This window comes from Carcharodon carcharias, chromosome 12 (assembly GCF_017639515.1).
Source record: "Carcharodon carcharias isolate sCarCar2 chromosome 12, sCarCar2.pri, whole genome shotgun sequence".
In the NCBI taxonomy this organism is placed as follows: domain Eukaryota; kingdom Metazoa; phylum Chordata; class Chondrichthyes; order Lamniformes; family Lamnidae; genus Carcharodon; species Carcharodon carcharias.
Window position 1 is genome coordinate 45,048,802 of NC_054478.1, and position 12,799 is coordinate 45,061,600.

The 12,799-nt window shown below is 46.9% G+C and overlaps 1 protein-coding gene across 2 annotated transcripts in view; it reads left to right on the forward strand.

Annotated features, from left to right (window-relative positions):
• The window catches only part of LOC121285190 (von Willebrand factor D and EGF domain-containing protein-like), a 311,018-nt gene that overhangs the window by 46,086 nt on the left and 252,133 nt on the right, over positions 1-12,799 (forward strand). The window lies entirely within an intron of this gene.

Sequence of the window (12,799 nt, forward strand, 5' to 3'; positions counted from 1 at the left end):
ATTTACCAGCACTTGGCCCATAGCCTTGAATGTTATGACGTGCCAAGTGCTCATCCAGGTACTTTTTAAAGGATGTGAGACAACCCACCTCCAACACCTTCCCAGGCAGTGCATTCCAGACCGTCACCATCCTCTGGGTAAAAACATTTTTCCTCACATCCCCCCTAAACTTCCTGCCCCTCACCTTGAACTTATGTCCCCTCGTGACTGACCCTTCAACTAAGAGGAACAGCTGCTCCCTTTCCACCCTGTGAATGCCCCTCATAACCTTTGACAGTTGATTTTGACAAGTCTCTTGACAGTTCCAGCAAACTTGATAATAATGAGTTGATGAGTTTTTATGCACATTTAAGCCTACTTTTAACAACTGCAAAAGGCACCTTATCTCTTGAAACCTTTCCTGGGACCAGGTCCAAAGGGGTACCCTGGCTATCCAAATGAACCCACAAAGTTCAGACGTGCTCTTACCTAGTCTAAACTGCACACTTTGGGTTTCACGCTCCTGGCCTACCAAAATCTCACTTCAGTGGAGGCAGCTGTTGATTTAAATGGCCAGCCGCCTCTGTAAAACCTGCGTGCATGAAAAGTGCCCCGCTCCCAATACCGCCCCTTTGAAATTGGGAAGTGCTTGTTTGTGAAAATCTGGCTGAGATAATTTTAAGTGAATGCCACTTTAGAATTATACTGAATAGACAACAGGATGCACCTAAATTACATTATGTGTAGTTTCAAGGCATGCCGACTCTGACTTTCCATGGGACTGTGACAGGTAGCCTGGAAAATCGATCAGCAGCCAGATATGCTGGAAAATATATTTGCCTGTCCCCGGCAAGGTCACTTGTAATCGAGCCTTGACCTGGGACTCAGCTGACGGAGCAGCTTGCTGGGTGAATAGAGATGGATCAGCCTGCTAGCTGTGCAGATCAGGGTGTGATGGCAAGATCGGACCCTGCGAGCAATTTTAAGTCCGGCCTGTGTGAAGAAGCTGCTGAGATTTTCCAACCCCAGAGTAGGCAATGAGAAAAACACCTGGGCTAGCATTTTCTGTTCGGATTGCGGGGGAGGGCCCCGCTTGCCCACATGTTAAGTGACGCGCAATGGCGTTGTGCGTGCGTCCCGACATCACCGCCTGTCATTCCGATCTTTTGTTTGTCGGGTGTGCACCGGAGTTGGCTGCGTGTCCGCCGAACTGTCAAAGGCCATTAATAAAACAATTAACCCAATTGGGAAAGCTGCCCATCCAACCTTGAGGTTGGCCGGGCAGGTGAAGAGCCCAGGCGGCCTTCTCATTTTTCGTGGAACCTCATCCACGGGCAGGATGAGGTTACATGAAGGTTTTATTAATTAAATAAAAATCTTTATGACAATTCAGAAACATGTCCCAGCTCATGTACCATGAGGGGGACATGTCTGAATAATTTTAAAAAAAATTTTCCAACTTTAAAATGGAATTTAATCTCCCTGAGGCAGCTCCATGCCCCAGGGAGATTTCTGTGCTCTTTCGTGCGCATGCGCGAAAGAATCCAGGCCCTGACTCTCGCTCCTCTCCGCACCAGCAAAGATAGGGCTGAGGCGGCAATCAGCTCTGCGCCCACCTGCTCCCGACCCGCCCGCCCCACGGGGAGAAAATTCTCCCCCTGGTAGAGTTCATTAAAGTAATTTGTTTGCACTATCCATGCGGGGCCAGAGATGGACTCTGTGGCCCAGAAGGCAAGTTGCTGCATTAAGAAGCTTTGTGTGCCAGCTACATAAACTTTAGTAATGTAAATGCAAAATGCTTCGGATGCTGGAAATCTGAAACAAAAAGAGAAAATGCAGAAAATCTCAGTAGTTCTGGCAGCACCTGTGGAGAGAGAAAAAGTCATCGTTTCGAGTCCGTATGACTCTCCTTCAGAGCGGAAGAGAGGTAGAAATGTGATGGATTTTATACTGTTTAATAGGGGATGGAGCAGACGGAGCAAAATAGAAGGTCAGGGATAGGTGGGAGTTCAGGTGGGAGCTCACGAACTTCAGTGTTGTTTTACAGCAACAGAAGCAGATACAGGTTTCCCAAATTAGTGCACCCCATAACGCCATGATCGGCATATGCATTAAAATTTGCAAACCCTTATGATATAACCTAAATAGCGATTTTTTTTTCAACATGAAAGTAGCATTTGATCCACCCAGGAAATACTGCAGTTCATTGTTTGGTTTTGAGGGCCAGGGAGATACCTGTTGCCCCATTCTGAGATAATTAAATGCACCACCCTTCATTACACATCATCAAATCATAGAACGATACAGTACAGAAGGAGGTTATTTGGTCCATTGTGTGCCTATTAGAGCAATCCATTCAGTCCCACTCCCATCTCTGTCCTTGGCTTGCCAACCCTCCACGATTGGCCTGGAGCCTACTGAATTGAAGATCTATCTCCAGGACACAGCTGTGTGCAATCCTGGAGAAAAATCATCAGGGGCAGGATTTTTACCTCGCCAGGCGAAACCATCCTCCGCCCGCGATTGGATGCTGACTGCCAATTAATGGCCGGCCAACGTGAATCACACGCTGAAGCGCTCAGTGCTTCCTGGGTCAGGGGGCAAGGAGGGCGAGCGTGGAATTCAGCGCAGGCATGGGGGAGCATGCAGTGAAAGCTCCCTAAAGGCAGGGAACTGTCTCAGAGAGCTGAAGCTTTCTAACATTCAAATTAAAAATTTTAAAATTAAGGTAAACATGTCCTCTGACGCATGAGTAGGGACGTGTTAAAAATGAAAGCTAAAAGGTTTTAGTTTGTTTTTAATTAACATCGGAAACCTCATCCCGCCCATGGATGAGGTTTCCTCAAAAATCCAAGGCCTTTTCGCCCACCTGCCAACCGTAAGGTTGGATGGGCAGGGAAAAATTCAGTTTAATTAATTTATTAACGGCTTAACAGTCTACTTAGTTACTGGTGGGCCCCGCTGCCCACTCCCACGCGTGCCTGCTGACCGAAATATCGCTCGAGTGCGCAATGACATCGAGACGCTCGCCCAATGTCATCGTGCATTATTTCACACTCGTGCATGTCGGGCTTGTGCCTGCACGCTGAGCTGAAAATTCAGCCCCAGGTCATTAAAATCTATTTTTTGTCCTTTTCTTTGAACTTTTCTCTTTACCAGATATAAAAAAATTGAAAATGGGAACAAAAATGGCTGTTTGGCTGACAGCCAAGCATCCCCCAATTGAGTAATGAGTCTTTATGCTTTTCAATTGATATTGGAAGGCAGTGCGTCATAGGGATGGATGTGTTGGCCGACTAATGGCTGGAGTGTGGGGCAAGCCAAGTGATGAAACCACCAGGAATGCATTTAATCACAGTTGGCTACCCTATTCTGTCCTCAGAGTCCTGTTTTTTTTTATATTTATCCAATTTCCTTTTGAAAGTTACTTTTGAACTTGCTTCCATCATCCTTTCAGGCAATGGGTTCCAGATTGCAACAACTCACTGCCCCCTCTGGTTCTTGTGCCTGTTGCCTTAAGTCTGTGCTCACTGGTTAGCAACCCTTCTCCCATGGAAAGCCATTTTTCATTATTCACTCCAGCAAAACTGCTCATGATTTTGAACATCTCCACCATATCTCCTCTTAACCTTTTCTGCCCTAAGGCGAATAATCCAACTTCTCCAGTCTCTTCACATAACCGAACTCTATCATCACTAGTAAATCTCTTCTGCATCCTCACAAAGGCCCCGACACCCTTCCTAAAGTATGGTGCGCAGATTTGAACACAATACTCCAGTTGAGGTCTAACCAGTACTTTTAATAAAGGTTTGGCATAGCATTCTTGCTTTTGTACCTCATGGGCAGAATCGCCCCCCTCCCGCCCTAAGTTCTGTGGCAGGACCAGAAAGTCAAAGAAAGGCTCCTGCCGTGGAATGGGGCAGGCTGCTCTTGTGCGCTTCCCGCCTCATTATTTATGCAAGCATGCGGCTCAGATCAGTAATCGTGGCGGGACGGGCAGGAAGTTGGCTGCCCCGCTGTCATGTCCAGGCAGCTAATCATTGATGGCAACAGGACACTGGAACAAAGATGAGCAATAGAAGGCAGCAAGCTCCCGCCCCCATGGTTCAACAATGCCTCCCTGGAGCATCCCCTTCAGGCCGTCAGTGAAAGGCGAGATGTTCTGTTCCCAAGGGATGGTAGTAGCAGGCCCACCTGACCAACCACGGCGGCCTGGGAGGAGGTCACCAGGGTGGTCAGCGCCAGTCGGGTCCAGGGGAGGAGCGGCCCGCAGTGCAAGAAACAGATGAATGATCTCATCCACTCTGCTAGGCTAAGTGAACCCTCTACTCTCTAAACTCATGTCACTGCTCATTTTGTGTTTCTGTCATGGGATGTGAGCATCACTATCAAAGCCAGCATTTTTGTTGCCCTTAAAAAGGTGGTGGGCGTGCTGTGATGCGCTGTTAGCAAGGCATCTGTAGGATTTTAACCCAGCCACAGTGAAGGCACAGTCATGGGGTGGAATGCAGGGCAACTTGCAGGTACTGCTGTTCCCATACGTCTGTTGCCCTTGTCCTTCTAGCTGGTAGAGCTCGTGAGGTTGGAGGGTGCTGCTAAAGGAGCCTTGGTGACTTGCAGCAGTGCATCTTGTACATGGAACACACTGCCGCCATTGTGCATCGGGGCTGGAGGGAGCGAATATTGAGGATGGTGGGTGGGGCATCAGTCAAGTGGGCTGCTTTGTCCTGGATGGTGTGCAGCTTCTTGAATGTTGTTTTTAAGGCAGAGGTAGATAAATTCTTGATTAGTGTTGTGGAGTATCTAAAAGACGCTCGACACAGAGTAGACTGGAGGTAGATTTATCAGCAGTTGTTTATTTAGTACAAGTGTGCACACATGGGAAGTGCTCTTTCAGAATGCTCTAAAAGGTAATTCAAAGTTACACAGTTTCTATTGGTTATATACACCATCTTTGGGATAACTCATCATCAACTCACAATGCTCTTATCTTGTATGTCTCAATGCTCCATTTCTAATTACAAATGAGTTTACAACATGCACATGACCTGTTAATCACCTCTGTAGCTCCAGAAGAATTTGTAAAACAACCACGGAATGACCTGACCATTAGCACAAATGATGTTCCAAATCATGTACTTGACTTATCTATCCTGATGTTTCACTGCAGTGCATAGCATTCTGCACATCTGGACCCTGAGGCCAAGCTATCAGTTTATTATAGTATCATAGATGATTCATCAACTTCCTGGCTTGGCCAGAAGGTCACATTCATTCTTGTTTTTTTTACTGCAAACACTTTTAAAACTTTTATCTGCAACTTGGCCAAACCTAGGTAACCCCATGGTGCATCCTGATATACCATTTCAATAAGCAAGGCGTGAAAGGTTATTTAGAGTAGGTGGGAATGTGGAATTGCAGTTACCGTCAGATCAGCCCTGACCTTATTGAATACAGGGATGGAGTGGCCTACTCCTGCTCCTAATTTACAGGTTCGTATGTTGGAGCTGTATTCATACAGGCAAGTGGAAAGTATTTCATCACATTCCTCATTTGTGCCATGCCCATCATGATTGGGTTTTGGGAGTCAGGAGGTCAGTTATTAGCCACAGAATTAGTTCTTTCATCATACGTTCTCACAATCTATCTATATGTCTTTATGCAGGAGAAGACATCCCACAACAGGAGGGAGAGAGAGAAGATGGGAGGGGGGATGCCCGAGCTCAGGCCCCTCACTCAATTCAAGCAATAGGCTGCTGAGCTGGCAGCAGAGGACCATGACCATGCCTGTGCCGAGGGCAAGTTCGGCCTCCCCAAGCATCTAGTGAGGAAGCATCGGAAAATCAAGGTGATTGATGAGTGCCATATTTGAGCCAGCCCAGGCAGTCATTCATTCTCTCTTCTCTCCATTCTAAGTGCCAGCAGGAAGAGGGAGAGGTTAGCCCCCTGCATCTGAAGTCAGCCCCAGCCCCCAGACACCTCAGAGGAAGGTGAGGGCTACTTCACGCCTGTAGAGCCATCACAGCATTCACCTGCACCCTCCATCAGCCCAGAGGCACACACCTCGGTCGGTGATATGTCTCGTTTAGGCTCGGGCTCACTCTGGCAGTCACTGCACACACATGTATCCACAGCAGGCAGAGACGGTGACAGCCAAGGTCCCTGGTGCTTGGAGGATTGGTGGACTGCTAAGTCCGAGTCAGATGACGGGCCTCTGGAAGCAGCCAAGGAAAAGATGCTGGAGTATCAAAGAGGAACATCATGCAGAGCTGTCAGAGGTCCTCAACAGAGTGGTACAAGACACAGAGGAGTGCATCTGTGCGCTCTCTGACGTCATGGCTGTGACATGCAAGTACATGGAAGTCTCCATGGTGAGGATGGCAGATGCCATTGAGACTCTATGCACAGTCTCATGTGCATAGTTTCTACTGGATATGTGCTAGGACCTGCACTCCATCACCTTCGCCATGGGTGCGCTACTGCAGCGGCCACGCGAGAGGGGGACCGGGCCTTGACCTTCCTCCAGGTGCCCCTTCTCCGCAAGGAGTCAGGGAGGGGCTCTTGGGCACCCAAAGGGATGAAGAGCGTCAGGCGGACACCCAAGGGGCATCCACACAGGACATTCCAAGGGTGCCCAGGCATTCCCAGACCCCTCTGCCTGTGACCCCATTAGCTTCAACTTCTGAGGCCTTGGCGAGTACACCAGCCCTGAGCAGGAGACCTGAAGAGGCTGGGGCCCTCCAGGCCTCGGACCTCCAGAGGGCCTCTGCCAAAGCCATCACAAACAGTAGTCAACAGGCTCCCTACACCTCTGCTTCAGATGTCAGGAGTGCACCCAGAAGAAGTGGCAGAGTGAGGAAAATAAAGAAGTTTAGAATTAACACTGGTGGCATGGGTGTCCAGTTGTTGCATATAGTTTTGACACTTGTAAATATATGTTGGCTTGCAATGATTGGAAGTCTCCTGGATTCATGCTTGCTGCTGGTTGTTTTAAAGTTGCTGCACTCCACCCCTTCCAGGGGGACCCAAAGATAGGTCTTCCTCCCCCTAATATGTGGCTGCGCATGGAGACATCACACTTTGACAAGGATGATGACAGTCATGTGTGAGAGGCCTCCCACTCACACTATTATGCTTGCCTCCGCTGCCCTCAAGACTCTATAGAGAGACCTTGTCAAAATAGAAAGTCTAGCTACATGAGCCTTTGTCAGGCAGATCCATTCCCCCAGGAGGAAGGAGGTTTACAGTCACGAGCTGGCGGCTATTCACCTGCATGCCCCTTATAGGCATTGCCTTCCCTCCCCTACTTCTTCCCTAACTCTACCTGGAGCCAAATGGAAATAGCTTAGAGTGAATGGCAGCTCTATACCTTGCTGGGATCTTTTAATGAGAAGCCTCAGGCCAGACTTACTTCACCAGACAGTGAGGGTTTGCAAAGTCAAAAGCTCTCATGATTAGGGTCTACCTTTAGTTGTCCAGTTGTGCTGATTTTCAGCTCCATCTACCTAAGACCCTCCCCCCTCATTTTTTTTGCAGTTGGAAATCGAGGGTGTTGCCCTGCTGGTGAGTTGTCTCTGTCTCAGGATGGTGCGTGTCATGTATCAGACTGTCTCCACCACCTTTTACTTTCCTCCACCAACCTCCACCCCCCAATCACCATTCACCTCCTAAATGTGACCTTCACTCTCCCCTCGATAACCCTTGAGTTGCCCCCCACATCACCTTGGACCCTATCCCTGTCAACCTGGATATGCCTTCCCTCCCCACTGAGCCCACACCAGTCACCCTGCCTTTACCCAGCCTAATCCTCCCCACTCCTAGATCCATACCACCATCCTTGTCCCCCTCAAGTGACCCTCCGGATGAAAACTACACTCTCCATATCCAAAACCTGACCCTACCACCCTGTCGCGTCCCTCTTCCCCCTCTCACAGTGATTGTCCCTTCCTGCCATCAGCACCCTCAGTTCTTCCTCCTGGATTCAACATTGACTCAGTGGACCCCTCCCTCTGCAACACTTTGCCCCCACACTCACTCCCCACCTTCCCCTTCATGCCTTTCTCTCTCTTCTTTGCCCCTCATGCTTTCCTCCTTCCATCAGCCCCTTCACTCCTCCCTTCCTACATCAATGCAGCCATCCCCCATTTTTGTCTCCCACCCACTCCCCACCCCCGCTTTGCCTCCTCCTGCCCCCCTACCCCTTCATGTCTTCCACAGCCCTCCCCCGCCTTTGCAGCATCTGCATGCACCATTCCTGCGGTCAGCTCCAGTGGTGCAGACACCATCGACTGGAAAGTAAGTGCTCTAAAATTCTCACTCACCAGGTGCTCACCACATTTGTCAGGTCATGAAACCCAATGGTGTAAATTTCCACTGGCAGTGCAGTCAATTTGACAGGGGCAGAAGATCCCGGTCTGTTGGGGTTTTAATGAGCCTGCATGAGATGCAAATTTGGTACCTGCCAAGCTTCAGGGAACCCAACCTGCCATTAACCTGCCATGAACACCAGGGGCACAAGATCCCACCCTTGTTTCCCGACGTCAAGAAACTGATTTTTCAGTTTTCGACATATCTTCCGTCCCCGCCCACCATAAATCTTGCCACTGGCGGGAGGGGACAATTCCGTCCTGTATCCCTGATCGCTAAGTTTATTTTGCTTCATCAATATTCCTAAAATAAAATAAAAGAACTGCAATCTGATTCCACTTTTGTTTATTGAGTTACTAGAATCTTCCCTGTGATGGACTGATGTTCCATCCTGGGTGTACCCCGTCTAGCGCCCATTGCCTGTCGGGATAGGCTCCGACTCCCCGCGATCTTGAATTGGATGAAGCGATTCTGGAAAAATGAGCGAGTGAGTGAATTATTAGAACCTTTTCTTAGAAAAGATAAGCCTGCATTCAGTTACTTCAGTTAACCACTGATATCTTGCAATTTCCCTGTTCTAATGAGGACTACTTCTGCAATTCTGAGCTTCCCGCTGGGTAGCTGTGCTTGAAGGAGGTGCAGATTGGAGATCAGATCGCAACACTGTAGCTCTCACTGTCCCACCTGTGCCCACTATGACCATGGCTCACCAATGTGAGTTGCAATTGTGGAATTATCCCTGTTACTTCTAAAGGTAAGGAGATAAAAATAGGAGCAGGAGTAGGCCATTTGGTCCCTCGAGCCTGCTCTGCCATACAATATGATCTCCTAGCTCAACTACATCTCCCTGTACTGTCCCCAAATCCTTCATTCCCCTAGTATTCCAAAATCTGTTGATCTCTGACTTGAATATATTGATTGACTGATTATCCATAGGGTAGACAATTCCAAAGGCTTGAGCAAATAAAAGTGAAGGATCTCAGCTATCTACGCTGTGAGCAATTCCAGTGACTGATATCTTTGCAGTGAACCCAGATGCTGGTTAATTCAAAGTGGAAAACAACTGGAAATGATACACCTTTTCCCCACTGGCTAATTATTTAAACATGGTTCGAGCATGCCTGTATAGCAACTAAGTAGTGTGCACTCATTACTTGCAAAGATTTCTCTTACATTTTTTTGCTGAAATACAGTTTTGCAGATCTCTGTTTTCAGCTTCTACAGATTCTCTAGTTAACCTGCAGGAGTTCCATGACCAGTCGACCCTGCAAAGTCCTCCTCACTAACTTATAGAGACTTATGCCCAAATTGGGAGAGCTGTCATACAGATGACAAACAACAGCCTGGCATAGTCATACTCATTGAATCATATCTTACAGCCAATGCCCTAGACTCATCCATCACCATCCCTGGGTAGGTCGTTGTAAGATTAATTTTGTGCAAGGGGTTTGAACCTGACAAGCAAAGGTTGTAGCAGTTCTCCTTTATTACCATACGGCAGAGATTAAAATGTTACAGTATTTCAGCAGCTATTTACAGTACCAAGCAAATTACATGCAAGTGTAAGGTCACTGGGAAGGATAGTGCACGTCATCTCCTGTCTTTCACTTCTCTTCTACGCTCTGTCCTCGTTATGATAGTAAGGGCAAGTATCTGGCTTCAGCCAACAGTAACTCAGGCTGTGGAACTCATTCCGTGACTCCTATCTTTGCAACTTAAGTTTGAAACTCATCCTTCCTTATACCCCTGTTTAGGTACCACTTGATAGTTCCAATGACTTTTTCTCGTGCTCTGCTATGCCTATCTGCACATACACATTCCGCACTTCCCAGATTCCTAGAGTACATCTTGCGTGGGTATTCTGTTTCTTTCTGTGAATTTGTGGTTTCAGATGGCTAGTCCATCGATCACTCATATTGACAGATATCACCTCAACTTTATCATAAAAAGTGATTATGCAGTTCAAAAGTTTAAATCAACTATGGATCACCAGCACTACCCCAATGATCACTTCAGTGTCAACACAATAGGTTTTTAATAGTTTTTGTCCAGACTTAAGGTCTATATTCTAAAAATGTCCCTCAAGAATCTGCTCTTCTAAGATCATGCAGCCCATTATATCATTATAAGAAATGAGACAAATTCTAGTTAAATAAGTAAAAGGATTATTTGTAGGCAAATCAATCCAAATAAACTTAAAGTCCTGTCCCACAGGATAGGACATAACCACCAGAGGTGGTACACGATTAGGAGGGAGTAGTCCTGGGAGTCCTCAATATTGACTCTGGACCCCATGATAATCAAAGGATCAGATGAAGCATGAGCAAGGAAACCTCCTGCTGATTACCACCTATCACCTCGACTGAATCAGTACTCCTCCATAACAAAATTACTCCTCCATGTTGAACACCACTTGGAAGAAGCATTGAGGTAGGCAAGGGCACACAATGTACCCTGGGCGGTGGAACTCAATGTTGATCATCAAGAGTGGCTCGGTGGCACCACTACTGACAAGGCCAGCCGACTTCTGAAGGACTTATCTGCCACATTAGGCCTGCATTACGTGGTGAGAGAGCCAACAAGAGGGAAAAAATTACTTGACCTCATCCTTAACAATCTACCTGCCGCAGATCATCTGTCCATAACAGTATTAGTAGGAGTTATCACTGGACAACCCTTATGGAGACGAAGTCCTGTTTTCAAACTGAGGATACCCTCCATCATAACAGCAAAATACTGCAGATGCTGGAAACCTGAAACAAAAACAAAAATTGTTGGAAAAACTCAGCAGGTCTGACAGCATCAATGGAAAGAAAGACAGAGTTAACGTTTTGAGTCCTTGTGACTTTTCTTCAGAACTCTCCATCATGATGCCCTACATCATGTTGCGTGGCATTACCATTGTGCAAAATGGGATAGATTCAGAACAGATCCAGCCGCACAAGACTGGGCATCCATGTAGGCCTCATCACAACTGATTTTTATTCAACCACAATCTGTCACCTCGTGGCTTGGTATATCCCTCCCTCTAAGATTACAATCAATCCTGGTTCAATGAAGAGTGTAGGAGAGCATGCTAGGAGCAACACCTGGCATGCCTAAAAATCAGGTGCTAGCCTAGTGAAGCTACAACTCAGGATTACAATCATGTTAAGCAATGGAAGCTGCATGCAATAGACAGGACTAAGTGATCCCACAACAATGGATCAGATCAAAGCTCTGCTGTCCTGTCACATCCAGTTGTGGAAAGGTGGTGAACAATTAAGTATCAAACCAGAGGTGGAGGCTCCATGATCATCCCCATCCTCAGTGATGGGGAAGCCCAGTACGCTAGTGCAAAAGACAAGGCTGAAGCATCTGCAACCATCTTCAGCCAGAAGTGCTGAGTGGATGATCCATCTTTTCCTCCTCCTGAGGTACCCAGCATCAAAGAAGCCAGTCTTTAGCCAATTTGAAATATTCCACATGATATTAAAAACCAGCTGAATGCACTGGATACTGCAAAGGCTATTGTTTGAACAGCATCTTGCCTGTTGTAGTCAGGGCTTGATCGGCAACCCATCCACCTCTTCAATCATTCACTTCATCCTCCAGTGGCAGCAGTATGTACCACCTACAAGATGCACTGCAGTATTTCACCATGGCTGTAGATTGCACCTTACCAGTGTTCTCTACTACCTAGAAGGACAAGGACAACAGAAGTATGGGAACACCACCACTTTCAAGTTCTCCTCTAATTACACACTCTCCTGGCTTGGAACAATATTATCGTTCCTTCTCTGTTGCTGTGCCAAAATCATGGAACTTCCTCCCTAACTGCAATATGGGTGTGTACCTACACCAAATCGACAGCAGCAGTTCAAATAGTTTGCACACAACCACCTTCTCAAAGGCAATTAGGAATGGGCAATATATGTTAGTATTGCCAGTGACGCTCACACCCCGTGAACGAATATAAAAAATTGCCCTCTGTATCTTTTACCTAGCTCCATCTTTAATTATTATGCTGTCACAACTGTGGATTATTGGTTATTTGAACCAGCAGGAATTTTTGGCATAAATTACCTTTGGAACTCAGGTTCAGGATTCTTCAGGGTTAACCCTGAAAGATGCAGTTTCTTTGCTGTCACCTTGAGAGAGGAAGACTGACTGATGTCATTGAGACAAAGAGGAGATTGGTACATCAATGGGTTCGCCTGGAGAATTAATAAACTGACCATTGAAACTGTTATCCATGACCATTTGGGACAACAGATAATTTGTTATCTCATTTCAGGGTTCCAGCAGCTATTCACACATAAGATGGTGGGAGAAACTCTATTCTTGCATACAAAGTATGATCTATCACATAAACAATATGGAGCTTTCTGATGGGGACTGGTACATGAGAAGGTGGTAGAGGGTAAACTGTGTGCTCTACTGGGCAAGTTACAATTAGTGAAGGAGTCAAGGG